Raw genomic sequence first — 13,975 nt, 5'->3', positions numbered from 1 at the left:
ACCATGAATATTTGTGTAGAATTTTGTGGAAATCCATTTAATAGTTGTTGAGATATTTCAGTCTGGATCAAAGCAGTGGACCGATCGACAGGCCGACATTGCCATCCATAGAGCCATGCTGCGAGCATGGCTAAAAATAATTCCTGCCGGCAGAGTGACATCGTTGACAATGTTTGGCAGCACTGTAGGCACTAGTGGGTGCATCCACATCCACACAAACACACATACATGCACACCATTGACTGCTGCCATTGTTTCCATGATTTATATATTCTTTTTAGAAATCGAGCTCTCACATGTGCATGCACACTCACGCGCCTAAAATACCTGTATGCATGCAGCTGGGTGTTTGTGTGTGCCCTCCTGCATGAGTGTATCTCAACTCATGTAATTGAATGTGAATGTGTGTGCAGGGGTGCATGATATGGAAAAGTGTGTGGGGGGCTATGTGAATGAATGGCTGAGTGTTTTCTAGTGAATGTGTGCAGTGACCATGTGTGCAGGTATGTGTGGGCATCTGCCTCTGAGTTTAGGATTGTTTTTTCTGCATGGATGGACTCCGAAGCTATATATACTGTATATATATATATACGATTTATGATATACTCATATCTTCTCAACCACACACTTTTGTATCTCTTTTCATGAGCTTCACTTGTAGCATACCACTACGCCACTGGCATTACCAATTGGTTTTGTCATGCATTATTAAGTAATCTGGTGTTAATAATCTGCGCCTCCTCTCATGATGGTTCCCCACAACGAAAAATGCAACAGGCACACTTAAACAGGCTTTATCCAAAGTTGTAACATCAGAAATGAAAAGGCCTCAGGTCACTCTGCTGCTACACATCAACAGCATTTCAGTTTTTTAAACACTTTTCAACATTCAAACCGGCAATGAAAGCCCCACAAAAATATTTCAACCTGAGCACACTTTTAAAATGCTTCCTGTGATTTTCCTATTGACCACTAGAATGCACTGTTGCACCCTGTAATCCACCTTGGTGTCACAAAGCAGCTCTTCTTCAGCCGAACACACCCATTAATTTCACCCATCTCCACAACTCTATCATGAACCGTTCCCCTGTGGTTGTTACGATATGGGAGTGGTACAGTATCATCAGTATTTGTATCATTTGCACCACTGAAGCTTTAATTTGAACTGATAAAGTTTTGCTTTTACTGTGACAGCCTGCTCAGGTGTCAGGTATTAACATCTTCCCCTGGATTTCGCCTCTAGGGAAAATATCAAATTGGGTGGATCAGAGTTTATACATAAATGTAAGCTGAACAGCCACCAGTGTATGTAGAAGCCTTATCACATGTGTAATTTGCATGTTCATGGTTTCATCTTAACGGTAAAGTCGACAGCCGTTTGCAGTTGTATGCATTCTCTTTTTATCACACCCTGCATGTGTTAGTTGATATCTGTCACTAAATGTTCAATAGCCAGCTGTCACTATTGTCAATTTTCCTGTGATCCCCTGTTCTTGCTGAGTGTGTCTTGTGAGCAAGTAGTACATTTTTAGGGATGGTCCCTAAATTTGTAGCACTGAGATTATTGATTACTGTAAAACTTGTTCCATTTTTATCATAATATTGCTACAGTACATGAGGTTAGTCCTCCTCTTTAGATGTTGGATTATGTTAAAATAGAGCTGTTGTTTCATGACAAAATTATACAACTAAAATATTTACTGTCACATTTTTGTGTGTTTATGGATTTGAAAGGGTCTAAGAGATGAACATTTTCCAATGTTTTGAAACCATTGCAGTTATACTGTATATTAGCACAAAATGGTTGTGAAACACCACCTACATTTTTTGTCAATTGTACACTCAAACACTGGAATTGGAGACACAGTGACCAAAACCATTCTAAGGTCTACGTTTGGCACGTTTGATAGAATCTCATGTGTTCACATAAAAAAAGCCTCCATGCTAAATTCAACCCGCCAATTACACCATTGACTCCTCGCATGGGCAAACACCTGTTGCTTTTAAATTAGCAATCAAGGCTTCAGGGATAAAGGGCCAAATGTGGGCTCTCCATTTCAGTTTTATTTTTACTGGTTGATGTTGGAAGGTATATGACTGCAATCCCCATGAGTGCATACTCCTTTTATACAAGAAATTGAGGAAGCATGTAGTGATGTAGTTGCTGAAGCATATCAGCGCTGGGGTTGTCATGCCAGGCGATACTTTCCCCGCTGCTTGGTCAAGGAGACCGTTGCCTGTGATGTCAGTGAGGTCCTGTGGTCAGATAAAAACAAAAAGCAGGATGCAGCTGAATGTTCATACAGTAATAGTATAAAATAAAACACACAGTACCAATTTGCAACAGGCTACCGTATAGTAGGGAAAAAAGCACATCAGAGTTCAGTTGATTCTTGTCTAGTTATTCTATTGTATGTGTGTGTTTAAACATTGTTTTGAATGCATTGATTCCTTTGCAATACTTTTGTGGAGCTTTGTATGTGACTTGTTGGATTTGTGTTTTTGAAAATTAGCCACACTTTAAGAAAATGCGTGTAAGCAATTGAAAACATTTAATAGCCTCCCTCGAGGCTGCAATACATCTGCACATATGTCCGATATTACAAAAATGTCACTTAGAATTTTGGTATTCTTGGAGCTAAATTTAGTCTTTTCTGAGAGAGGCTGATTCATAACAAGACTCTAACTATGTGTTTCCTCAAATCATATACCAACTTCCTTTTTTTGAAAGACATGTGAATAAAACCCTCAGAGCAGCGATATACTGTAAAAGAAAGCGTAGAAACTGTTAGCATTGTCACAATCGCAGTGAATTTAAGCCCAAGTCTCTCAGTAGATCATCATGGCGCAAGAGTTTGAGCTTTCTGACTACAGCACTATACACAAGCTTGGGAGACCTGAAACAAACAGCGGTGACACTGAACAGTCAGGTAAGAAAACAAGTAAAGTTGTTCTTCAGATGATTATTTCTTGTGTTTTCTGCTTTCTAGTATTTTAATAATTTGATATCAGAATGATGAAGCATCAAGAAACATTCAACAATGATCGGATTTGTTGCTCAGATCAGGATTCTACAAGAACTTCGATTTAAAGAAGTTTTGCAAGGAACATTAGAAGACCAGTGTGAAATGTGCTAACATTTTGAAGGGGGTCAGATAGCAGTGTCATTATCCTGAATTACAGAATGTTTGCCTGCACTGTGTGTGTGTGTTTGTGTGTGTGTGTGTGTGTGTGTGTGTGTGTGTGTGTGTGTGTGTGTGTGTGCGTGTGCAGGCGCGACACCCGCAGAGAGAAGACTTCTCAGAATTGGGATTTTAACTTTAGGCGTGTTGTGTATCATACAAGCCACTCTCAATGTCTCCCTGCGCCTTGCCTGTAAGTTGTGAACAATAAATTATTTGTCTTTCAAATGCAAGATAAGCCATGGCATATTGGCAATCACTGTTGTGTGTTTCCATTGAGTGGAATGTTTTGCAGTCATAACCCGCAATTTCTGTTTTCTGCCAGTTTATTCAAAAGAAGATACAGATCAATTTCCTTTCAACAGCTTCGCAATAGCAGACATCTGCCAGATTGACCCGTCTCAACAGAATTCAACCCAGTTATGTTCCTGCTGCAACAACCTGCTGAAGAGACTACTGAGGGAATATCAGGTCTTGGAAACAGAGAGAGACCTCTTACACGACAAGGTCATTCAACTGACTAGAGACAAAACTAGAGAGGATGACTATTTCCAGGAGTCTGGGTCTGGTTCCCCGGAGGAATTCTTCTTTGAGAGAGATTAGCATATACAGCTGAAGTTCAGTGCAGACCACACTCGAGCATTGGGAACAAGAGTATAGGGCTTCAAGCATGCAACAGCAATTTGTCCACTCTTGGGTTTGCCTGTTTAACATTCGATCAGCTAAAAGGACAGTATGCTAGTAGCCTACTTGTTTGCCAAGTGCCGTCATAAAATGTGGCCTGCAAGTTCTTTAAATCATCAGGTTTTAACTATTTTCACATTGTGGAACCTCAGGTTCACAGAGGGCCAATACCTATGTATTTTTGGGTTGTCAGATAGTGCTGAACAATTGCAGTCAGTTAAACATTTTATTGCTAAAAATGTTTTTACAGTTATATTGAACTTCAATCTATAAATGTAAATTAAAATGTAAATTTGTATATTAAAACATTGGTATTGGATTAAAAAAAAATATTATTGAGTTACAGTTAAGTGACATGCCACCACATCTCCCTGCTATCCCTCCTTGGAGCCCTAAAGTGGTCACAAAGTGGTCTTGGTTGAGGACCCTGGCTTTAAAGCTGCTACAGTAAATGTTTTTATATTAACAATGGATCAAATGACTATGTGCATGTGAAAGAGGTCACTTTTAGTGACAACCTCACAGAGAATTATCACCCAACTCCGTAGTTCCCCTCAGCTCTACGCAGCTTTGTGCCGTCTTTCAGATCAGTGTTTTTACGGGCCGCAACTGTACTGATTTGGTTCACTCTCATGGGTCTCATCAGTGTAGTTTTCTGCTGCAGCAGGTAGCTGTTTTCAGTGAAAAACCTTTGATAAACCTGCACTGAACACTACTTGCCCAACACCAGATGGCAGAAAGACAAAGTTAGCGACTAGCTGGTTAACACAGTAGTAGCAGCTAAAAAGCCAGACATTTCCCTCAGGAGTTGGTGGAGACCAGACCAGAGGGAGAGTGAATATTGGATTTACATTCATCAGGTGGACACAAACACAACTCCAAATAAATGCTAATGTTGTTCCATCTCTGCTGGATGTGTAAATAAGTGACTGTTTGCTAACACATTTCCCATATTGACTATAAAGGGTGATAATATGATGTGAAATTGCATGTATTTAAGTCTAATTTTCATTTGTTTTCACATAATTGAAATCTTACAATATAAATAAATGATTTTTCCTCTTAACGTGAGAACGATTTTTTACTGCATCAGCTATCTGGATTTTCTTACTTTCAAATGGTAATAGTCTCTGACTGTGTCACGTTTCTTGACAGGCATCTCTCTTGACACATCAATCTTTGCTGCAGCAGAGAGAAGTGAAAGAGACAAAATCATCAGACAGTTTTTAATGGTTTTGACTGGACTCACTTCCTCTTAAGGAATGTCGAGTCAGTTCTGCTGGTTAACCAACCTTTTGTCTGGCCAGTGTAGCAGTCTCGGTCGCACAACATATTGTATGGGTAGTAAAAACACTGTGTTTGTATCAAAGGTACAATGTAAAGAAAAATCTCATTAACTTGTGTATCCGATGGGCCTCCTCTGATCCCTCTCAATGAGGTGAGGTAAAATGTGGGGGTGTGACCCATGATAGTTTCTATAGACCAAGCACTTCCCAAAAAGAGCCCCTGCATACATAAATCCAGAAAGGTTGTCACTGAGCTAACTTTAATTGCTTAATAATTAGGTTTTGCTATTCTCTTCGTATATCAAAGGCAACCTGCATGGGAAATGGCACTCATGTCAAAAAAGGATTCTGCTTGGAGTTATTTAGCATGTTCTTTGTTATTGTATACATGCATATAAATGAGTAGCAAAATAAAAATCAGGATTTCATGTTGCAAAACTGAGGTTTGCCGCCATGAAATGTGGTTATACTCGCTACTAATCCAACATCACTCTGTATGTGTATAAGAATGAGCAGAGTAATTTTCCGAGTCAATTAATTCTCCTTTGTCTACGAACTTTCTTGAGATCACCAAGTCTTTCTTTGCTGATAAGTTTGTCAAAGTTAAACTGACAGAAATGAGAGCTGCAGCACATTCACTCATCATTTCTCATTAACACTGCTGGCTTTGTTTTAATTAGCCGTTGTGACTGACACCTGTGTTCCTGTGACACTGTATTCCAGGCTTATGTTATCCTCCTTCCCAGCTGTTGCTTGTCAATCATCCCAAAGTTGTCTCTTGTCTCTATCTCTCAAAATAGAACCACATGTGCAAAGCTGCCTGCACTGTTTGGTGGCCTTCAGTGACAGCACGGGATACATGTTTGATTTTCTTCTCTTTTATTTAGCTTAATGACTTCGCCTCACAGAAAATGTATAATGTGTCCATTGAAGGAATGAAGATGTTGTCTTTTTGTGCCATTATGTCAGTTGAAATATTGGTAAAGTTTGTATTTCAATATAACAAGCAGCAATTTAGTTGTGTAGCTTTTATCTTTTTCCCAAACAATTCAAGTGAAATGTTTTATTGAAAGTATGACAAGGCTCCTCAACCACCAAGAAAATTCAATTCAATTCAATTTTATTTGTATAGCGCCAATTCATAATAGAAGTTATCTCATTGCACTTTTCCTATAGAGCAGGTCTCTAATAATTAGAGTAATAAGACCAATAACAACAACTGTAGTAGCAGTTGTCGAGCAGGAACACGGGGGCAGCTAGTGGCCCACAACCACAGATCCAGACTCTGCAGCTCCGGAGGCAGAAATACCCACTGAAAGTGACAGAAGAAGAAAAATGAGAAACGAGAAAGCACAAAACTACGGGAGAGTGAAGATGTCGAGTTAGTAACATGCCATAATGAGATAAAAATGCAAACAGATGGAGAGGGAGAGAGGAAAGAGGTGCATCATGGGAAGTCTCCCAGCAGTCTAGGCCTATAGCAGCATAACTAAGGGATGGTTCAGGGCTCACCCAAGCCAGACCTAACTATAAGCTTTACCAAAGAGGAAAGTCTTAAGCCTACTCTTAAATGTGGAGATGGTGTCTGACCCCCGAACCCAAACTGGGATCTGATTCCACAGGAGAGGAGCTTGATAACTGAAGGCTCTGGCTCCCTTTCTACTTTTGGAGACTCTAGGAAAACACAACACTAAAAACAATTGACACACACAATGGAGCTATATGTGGTAAAGATAAGGTGTAGAGATAATTAAAAAGCAGACAACTCTCATTGTTATAGACCATTCAATGAAATAGAAAAGAATGTCTGATGATAACACTTCCATGTCAGTTATCTTTACATGACAACATAATGCCATAACTCAGAGCATATACTGACTGATCAGGATCTAATCGATGGTTTGCTAAACCCTGGCCCCGAAGAGTGATTGTCCGTCATAGCTTACCAAACGTACAAGGTATGGCATGCCTGTCAAGCTTTGGATTTCTCCACGTGCAAAAACGGTGTGCGTGGGGCTCAAATAATGTAACATCCATGGCGTGGGAGCTGAGGTGCTAGTATATCACATCTTAGAGTAGCTTTGTCCTGCTCTTCAATGGGTTTGGCTGAAGTTTACACTGCAGCAACTTCAGCCAAACTTGCGTTAGATAGCGTTACGTTTCCCAAACTCATCGGTTATTCCTCATCCTCAAAACCTCTTCACTTGTAAAAGTGAAGCATACTGTTTGAAAAAACAAACAATAAAGCATAAAGTATGTTTTTCTATTGTAAGCTTTCCATCCAAGTGTTATACAACAAATACTATTTTAATTCTATTTTTATTGAAAATACTTGACTGTAATACTAGGGTTAACCAGCCCTTACCCTGTAATACAAGAGCAATGCTCCTTTCTTTAGGTGGTGACGATGCTGACTTTTTACCTGGGACATGTATCTTTAGCCTCAGTCTTTTCGCATTATATGATGTATGTACATGCTTCTTGTTTTAAAACAAGAAGCATGTATGTTAAAAAGTCAGCTGGAGACTTTTCAACCAACTCACAAAGTTTTAGCGTTAGCATTAGCTTATACTACAGTAGCAAACTACAACTAATAAAATCAGCTAGAGATATTCATCATTTCAGCAGACAAAATGCACAGTCATTGGCGAAAAGTGAGAAGTTGCTTTTGTTTACATCTGCATGAAATTGTTTAAAAAATTACTGTGAGTTTCAAGTGGGAAATCTGCCACCACTATCATTGTAAACTGCAAAGCCTGACAGGCGTAGCAACAGTAACTAAGGGGGGCGGGGCTTAGGGAGCAATATATTGCAGGTTGAAGTCTTGCAGATTGATTTCTGACTAAAACAATCTGCATGCAAGTTGAATTTAATCATTACATGCATATTAATTCCTACTGTAACCTGCTGTAGAACAAACCAAGAAATGTTCATAATAAAGTGTAAGAGGAGTGTAACACAAGTCTCACACATAATTTATTGTGCTATTCTTGGCTTACATACAATTTTCGATAGAAAGAACTCAACTCAGTTAACTGACAGATTCTCAAAATGCATTTTGGGGAATGGAGATAATTAAAAATTCAAGCGGCAGCTTACTGTACTGGAATTTGCCTCAGCATGTTTATTTACTAAACACCAGCAATTATTTATGATGGGAGGTAGTGCTTTGATTTTTTTTTCTTGGTGGGAGAAGAGGCAGACAGCTTTGGGTTTCCAGGTTTTTTTAATTGACACACATGCACAATCATATCCCCCCCAAAAGCTACCATTAAAAGGGAGCTGACTAACAGCACCAGCTGAATTCTTTCAGGATTTAATTATAAATTAGGGCTGGCTGTTTGTGTCTTTGGAGTAAAAGCTTTGGTAAAGCCTTGACAAACTATTCCCTAATCAGATACTAGAAAATCCCATATCCTGTATAGACTTTAAAGTACAATCCACAACATGTCAATATAATAATGATTTTGGAGCACAGAGGGGAAAAGTTTACATCAAGGTCAGAGAGGTGTCTGGATTTTTATCTCTCTAAGAGAATGTATAATCATATTTTTTCTTTTACAAAAACTCTCCTCTTCTCTCGCTCTTCTAAATGTCAAAATGCTGAAGTGAAATTGTAATTGGACCATTTGTGGCCTTGCCCTGCCTCTGATGCTTGTGTAATTGTAAGCTGTAGACAGACCGGGCTTAATGAACAAAAATGAGATCTCTCTGTAGAATAAAAGTACAGCAGGCAGGGTCAAAGTTCAGCACCAGCCTTTCAGCAGCTAATTGGCTGAGCTTGTGATCTCTCCCAGAAGGTCCCTTCATCAGAGCCTTCGACTTCCTGCTTTTAGCCCTCTTCCTGTGACAGCTTAGAGCCAGCAACTGACCCACATCTACTGTATGACTGGTCATAACTAAGCTTTAAACAGAACACATTTCCCTTTGTCTTGTATTTGTATTAGAGCCTGACATCAGGAATCTCTATGAAATATACATTAGGGATAGTCTGAGCTTCAGCTGAAGAGAAAGGAATTATAAGTGATATAAGGGGGCCAGTAAGGAAGTACTGTATCCCAAGTGAGCTTTCTTCCTACTCTTCCCTGTGTAATTACTCTGTAAAAGTGAAGGCTTAAACTAAACTTGTTTGACCTTTACCTGAGCCACCACATCTGTAGAGGACCTCCAGAAAAACACAGTTAGCACACCCACAGTACCAGCTTAATCTTGGCTTATGTTGGGCTCCTTTCTGTCTTCACTGAGGGAAAAATCAGGAGCTGACAAGAGGTGCAGAGCTAATCTTACCGCAGTCTGGTTGCAGGGACAAGCTAGAGATAAGACGGGGCTACGGATAAGGCTGTAGACCCCTACAGCAGAACTACGAGCTGCGAGGGAGGAGATCCTTGGACCTGATATAAAATGAAAGGAAGAGGCTCTGGAGCTCTGGGGCCAAGGCTCCCAGAAAATTAATTACACCGATGCCCCCACGCCGCCATCTTCAGCACCTGATGACATTCTGCTTGCCTTCATTGAGTGCCTTGGTTGGAGACCACAAGCTGTCGTGGAGGTTTGTGTGTCAAGAGGCAGCGTTAAGTAAAGTTGGAGTGTAATGTTGAAGAAATCAAGTTGGCAGGAACTTTCATAGCACTTCTCTTAATCACATCACTTTATCCCTTTCCCCTACATGAGCTTGACACTGACATATATCGTTCATGAATAATACTTTTTTAACTAATTTAGTAACTAATACTAAGTATTTTTTTAATTGGCAATTATTATTTATTATTATATTTACTCTACTCTCAACAATACACACTGTATACAGTATGTACCGTTTTGCTGCTCCAGAGTAAACAAGGCAGAGTGAGACATTGATGAGAACTCTAAGGAAGTGGGCAGCTCTGTCAAGTTCCCTGGTAATTGAATGACGTACCCTTAGAAACCCCAGCAGCTAAAGGAAATTGTGTATGGAGAACCATTTCATTCAGAATCCCACCCAAACTGCACACCACCTGTCCAGTTAACAGTCACCCACCACCCAAACTGCACACCACCTATCCAGTCATCCTGCGCCACCACCCAGTCCACAGCGCAGAGTGACCCAATTGTACAGTGGGCCCACCCAGCTGGATAGCACCAGTGGCCTTTCTGCCTGAAAGGCTTTAGGAAGTCAGATGACATAATATAAATAGCAACAAAGTCCATCTTGGGAAGAGGTTGTGATGGATGAATGGGTCAAATACAGGGCCTTTTATCTAGAAGATGTTAGCATTTTTTATCGTTTTCTTCTTATTATTTTCAGTTTTCACTCGCACTTTGGCTGGGTTTAGACGATAAAAGCTACTTGGTTAGGTTTAGTTTTGCTGCCTAAACCAGTGGTGGAATGTAACTAAGTACTTTTACTCAAGTACTGTTCTTAAGTACAAATTTGAGGTACTTGTACTATGACAGCTTTAGTTACAGGTTACTTTTTAGATTACAATTTTTCACACCCTTAATGTCCAGTGAAAAACATGTATCTCCTAATGTGATGACTTTGTATTAGAATTTTTCTGAAAAACTGAAGGATAAAGTGTTCCTTTATGGGTTGAGACAATTGTGCAGTTTGGGTGGTGGGTGTCTGTTAACTGGATATGTGGTGTTCGAATGGGTGAGGTTTTGAATGAAAGGCTCTCCATAGTTAGACCAGCGTCTTTACCAACATCCTTATGTCACACACAACAAGACAAAATCTCACCAGTCCAGCTGTTGTGCAAGGAAACATTTTGTGCTGCACTGAGCGCCTAATCATAATTGAATATGACATCTTATTGTAACCCTGCTGCGTTTGGCAATAACTTGTCACGGAGCATGATATTAGGTCATTATTCTATAAACATGAATGTTCACACTTGCCTTGTTAAGCGCCCCCTAAAAGTAGCTAGCGCTCTCACTTTGCAGACGGCTTGTGAGTACTTGCAGCAGTATTCATGCAGGTCCCACAGGGGCTTATTAGAGGGAACGGTAGGGCTTCTCACAACCTCAGCACATGCTCGCCGGTTCACCTCACAACAGCCAGTGGAGAAAAGGGAGAGAGGTTCACAATTACCAGGCTCACGTCACCCGGACGTGCAGTGGCTCTGCAGCATTGAGCAGAAAGGTCACTGGATTGTTTGAAATCATAAAATGGAATCATAAAATGGACAGTGTAATCCACATTCATGGCCATCATGCTTTTACTGTTTAAGGCTATATGAGGAGAGTGCAACCTGTCAGCATCTTGTTAGCTTTAACTGATGGCAAAATCTGTGGATGACTGTCATAGTTGACAAAGGAAGTGAGTTATTATGGAACAGATTTCTGGGGGGAATTTTTGGCATTATTTGACAATTGACAGTAAAAATTGACAGGAAAGGGTTGACAGGGCGAGAACAACTGGGATGACATCCAACAAAGTTGCCAAGGCCACAGATCCAAAGTAATTATTGATTGAAACTGTAGGGTGTTGATGCCTTTCAGTACATGTTGAAAACACATCATTTGGCCCTTCTCAAATTTAAACCTTCTTTGTTACATAGTATGTACAAGAGGGATATTGGAAAGAAACAAGAAGGGATTTCCAGCTAAAGCTTATTCCAAGCTAGCCAAGATCACGCCACTAGCCCCACAGACAAAAAAATTGAATCATTGTCACAGCCAGGTTGAGATTGTGTCATGCTCAACTGACAGAGTACAGCCCATTTATATCTTTATATTGTGTATTAATGAGGACAGAGGCCATGAAAGGCCTACGACAGGGATAACTAAGTGCTAAATGTGACTTTACAGCCGTAAATTTTATTTTCTTGGGTTCTTGAAGGTGCAATCTTAATTATACTCAACTTCATTTAATCAGTAGGGCCTTTTGGGGCTCAAACTAAGCATGTTTTAGCATTGTGGCTAAACAACTAGGAGTAGGTGTGTTGGTTTAACAAGATGTGCTGAACATGCTGACGTCACAAGATCGCCAATAATAATAAAGATAAGTGACACAATTTTAAAGAGAATTCTGTCCTGGTTGCATTGGGTTTCTGATTTATTAAATTCGAAGATGGACTTCCATTTATTTTGCAGTTAAAGTACCTCTAGTGCACCGAGTAGCCATTTTCCAGGTGGTGTGTCTTTCCCAAACTGCACATCATAAAGATGCATAGAAATAAGGTTTACCAGATTGGCCCACTTTAGCTAGATAGTGGAATGTAGTCTTGGTAGTTAAGGCTTGCCCATTACCCAGATACATTTAAATATTTGGAGTTGTTGTATAATTTAATGACTATTAGGTCTATCTGAAATTTACACATACTGTATATGTCAATGTAATAGGGATCAGTGTATGCCAATCTGCTGCAAGTAGCCCTGATTGCATGCTGGGAGATGTGACATGAAAACTTGTGAGGCACTGTGATATGGTTAAGATAAGCATGAGGTTTGATATCAATTTAAGATGGCTACAATGGGAACAAAACAGTTGTTGCCTATGGGGGTTTCACACAGCATCAATTATCATTATCATCTAAATAGTTTGTGTTCATTGACTTTTATTTGGCCTGTTTGATATATTGCTAAAAGAACTGGAACCCAAAATTCAGTTTGTTTGGATTAGTACTTTTTATGTAAATCTTTAACTGCCAGCATTATTTTCTCTCCTTACCACTCTCCCTTATCCCTTCTTTAAGTGTGGAAATAGCTGGCATCATTGGAGATGCAGATCATGGGCATTTTGACAGGAAACTCTGAGGTAGCTGTGAGCATTTCCCTTGTCTCAATAATGGGGTTTAAATGGGATATTCAGTTGTGTGCATTCTGGTTAATTGGACATCAAACACTGCATGTACGTGAGAGATTAGACTTCTGAGGATATGTCAGCATAAAAGAGACTACCGTATTTGCTCTTTATCAGATACTTTGTTCTAAATCTGTATTATTGGACAAGAAAAGCTTGTAATTCAATTTCTCACTTTAATTTACTAGGGGTGGATTAAAAGGAACTCCTGAGAGATGTTGCAGGATTATGCTATGGCACTTTCGGGCTGGTAAGTTTTTACTTGTTCTAGGAATGGGCCATGCTGATAGCTGGAGGAAGGTGTAGAGGAGACTTGGGAAGGATGCTGACACCCAGAGAATGTCTTCACTTTTAATTTCTATCCTGTTATGTAACTTAATAAATACATAAAGTGAGCACACTTGTTTATAAATAATGGAAGTTTTATTAATGCATGACTGATAATCATGATATTCATACGCCACATATCACATCATATCCATGCACTGTGTAAGTGAAGGAGTTTGCACACCGAGTTACAATGGTATTATGTTCCAAGTTGACATTTTGACTCGATGGTTGTGCTAGAGGAAAGCTGATTGACAGTCCAAAATCAAAAGGGTTCATCCTTTGGGAAGCATGAATATGCTCAGTACATCTTGTTGCAATCTGCCTATTATATTTTGAGATTTCTTATGTAAAAGTGGAAATGTTGGCCTAACACACACAGCTGCTAGCATGGCTGCAGAGTCTTAGTCTTGTTAAATTCGAAATAATCAGTAACGCTGTCTGTATTATTATCGGTACAGCTATATATGTACAAACAGGCATATACAGGTGGTGGATACAATAACAGGAAGACATACAACATGACACCATCTCAAAATATACCATAGAGTTGAATAAGCACTTCTCAAAGCACAAGTCTCAACAAATATTAAACATAACAGTATACAATATATAAGCTTCATGAAGGTAGAATTTTTGCAGGGCTATTGTAGTGGTTGCATTATATTATAAAGGTTTTCATATTATTGTATCCAACCCCTGTGGATTCTTCT

The sequence above is a fragment of the Siniperca chuatsi genome, linkage group LG2, assembly GCF_020085105.1.
Source record: "Siniperca chuatsi isolate FFG_IHB_CAS linkage group LG2, ASM2008510v1, whole genome shotgun sequence".
Classification (NCBI taxonomy): domain Eukaryota; kingdom Metazoa; phylum Chordata; class Actinopteri; order Centrarchiformes; family Sinipercidae; genus Siniperca; species Siniperca chuatsi.
This window is presented reverse-complemented; position numbering follows the sequence as displayed.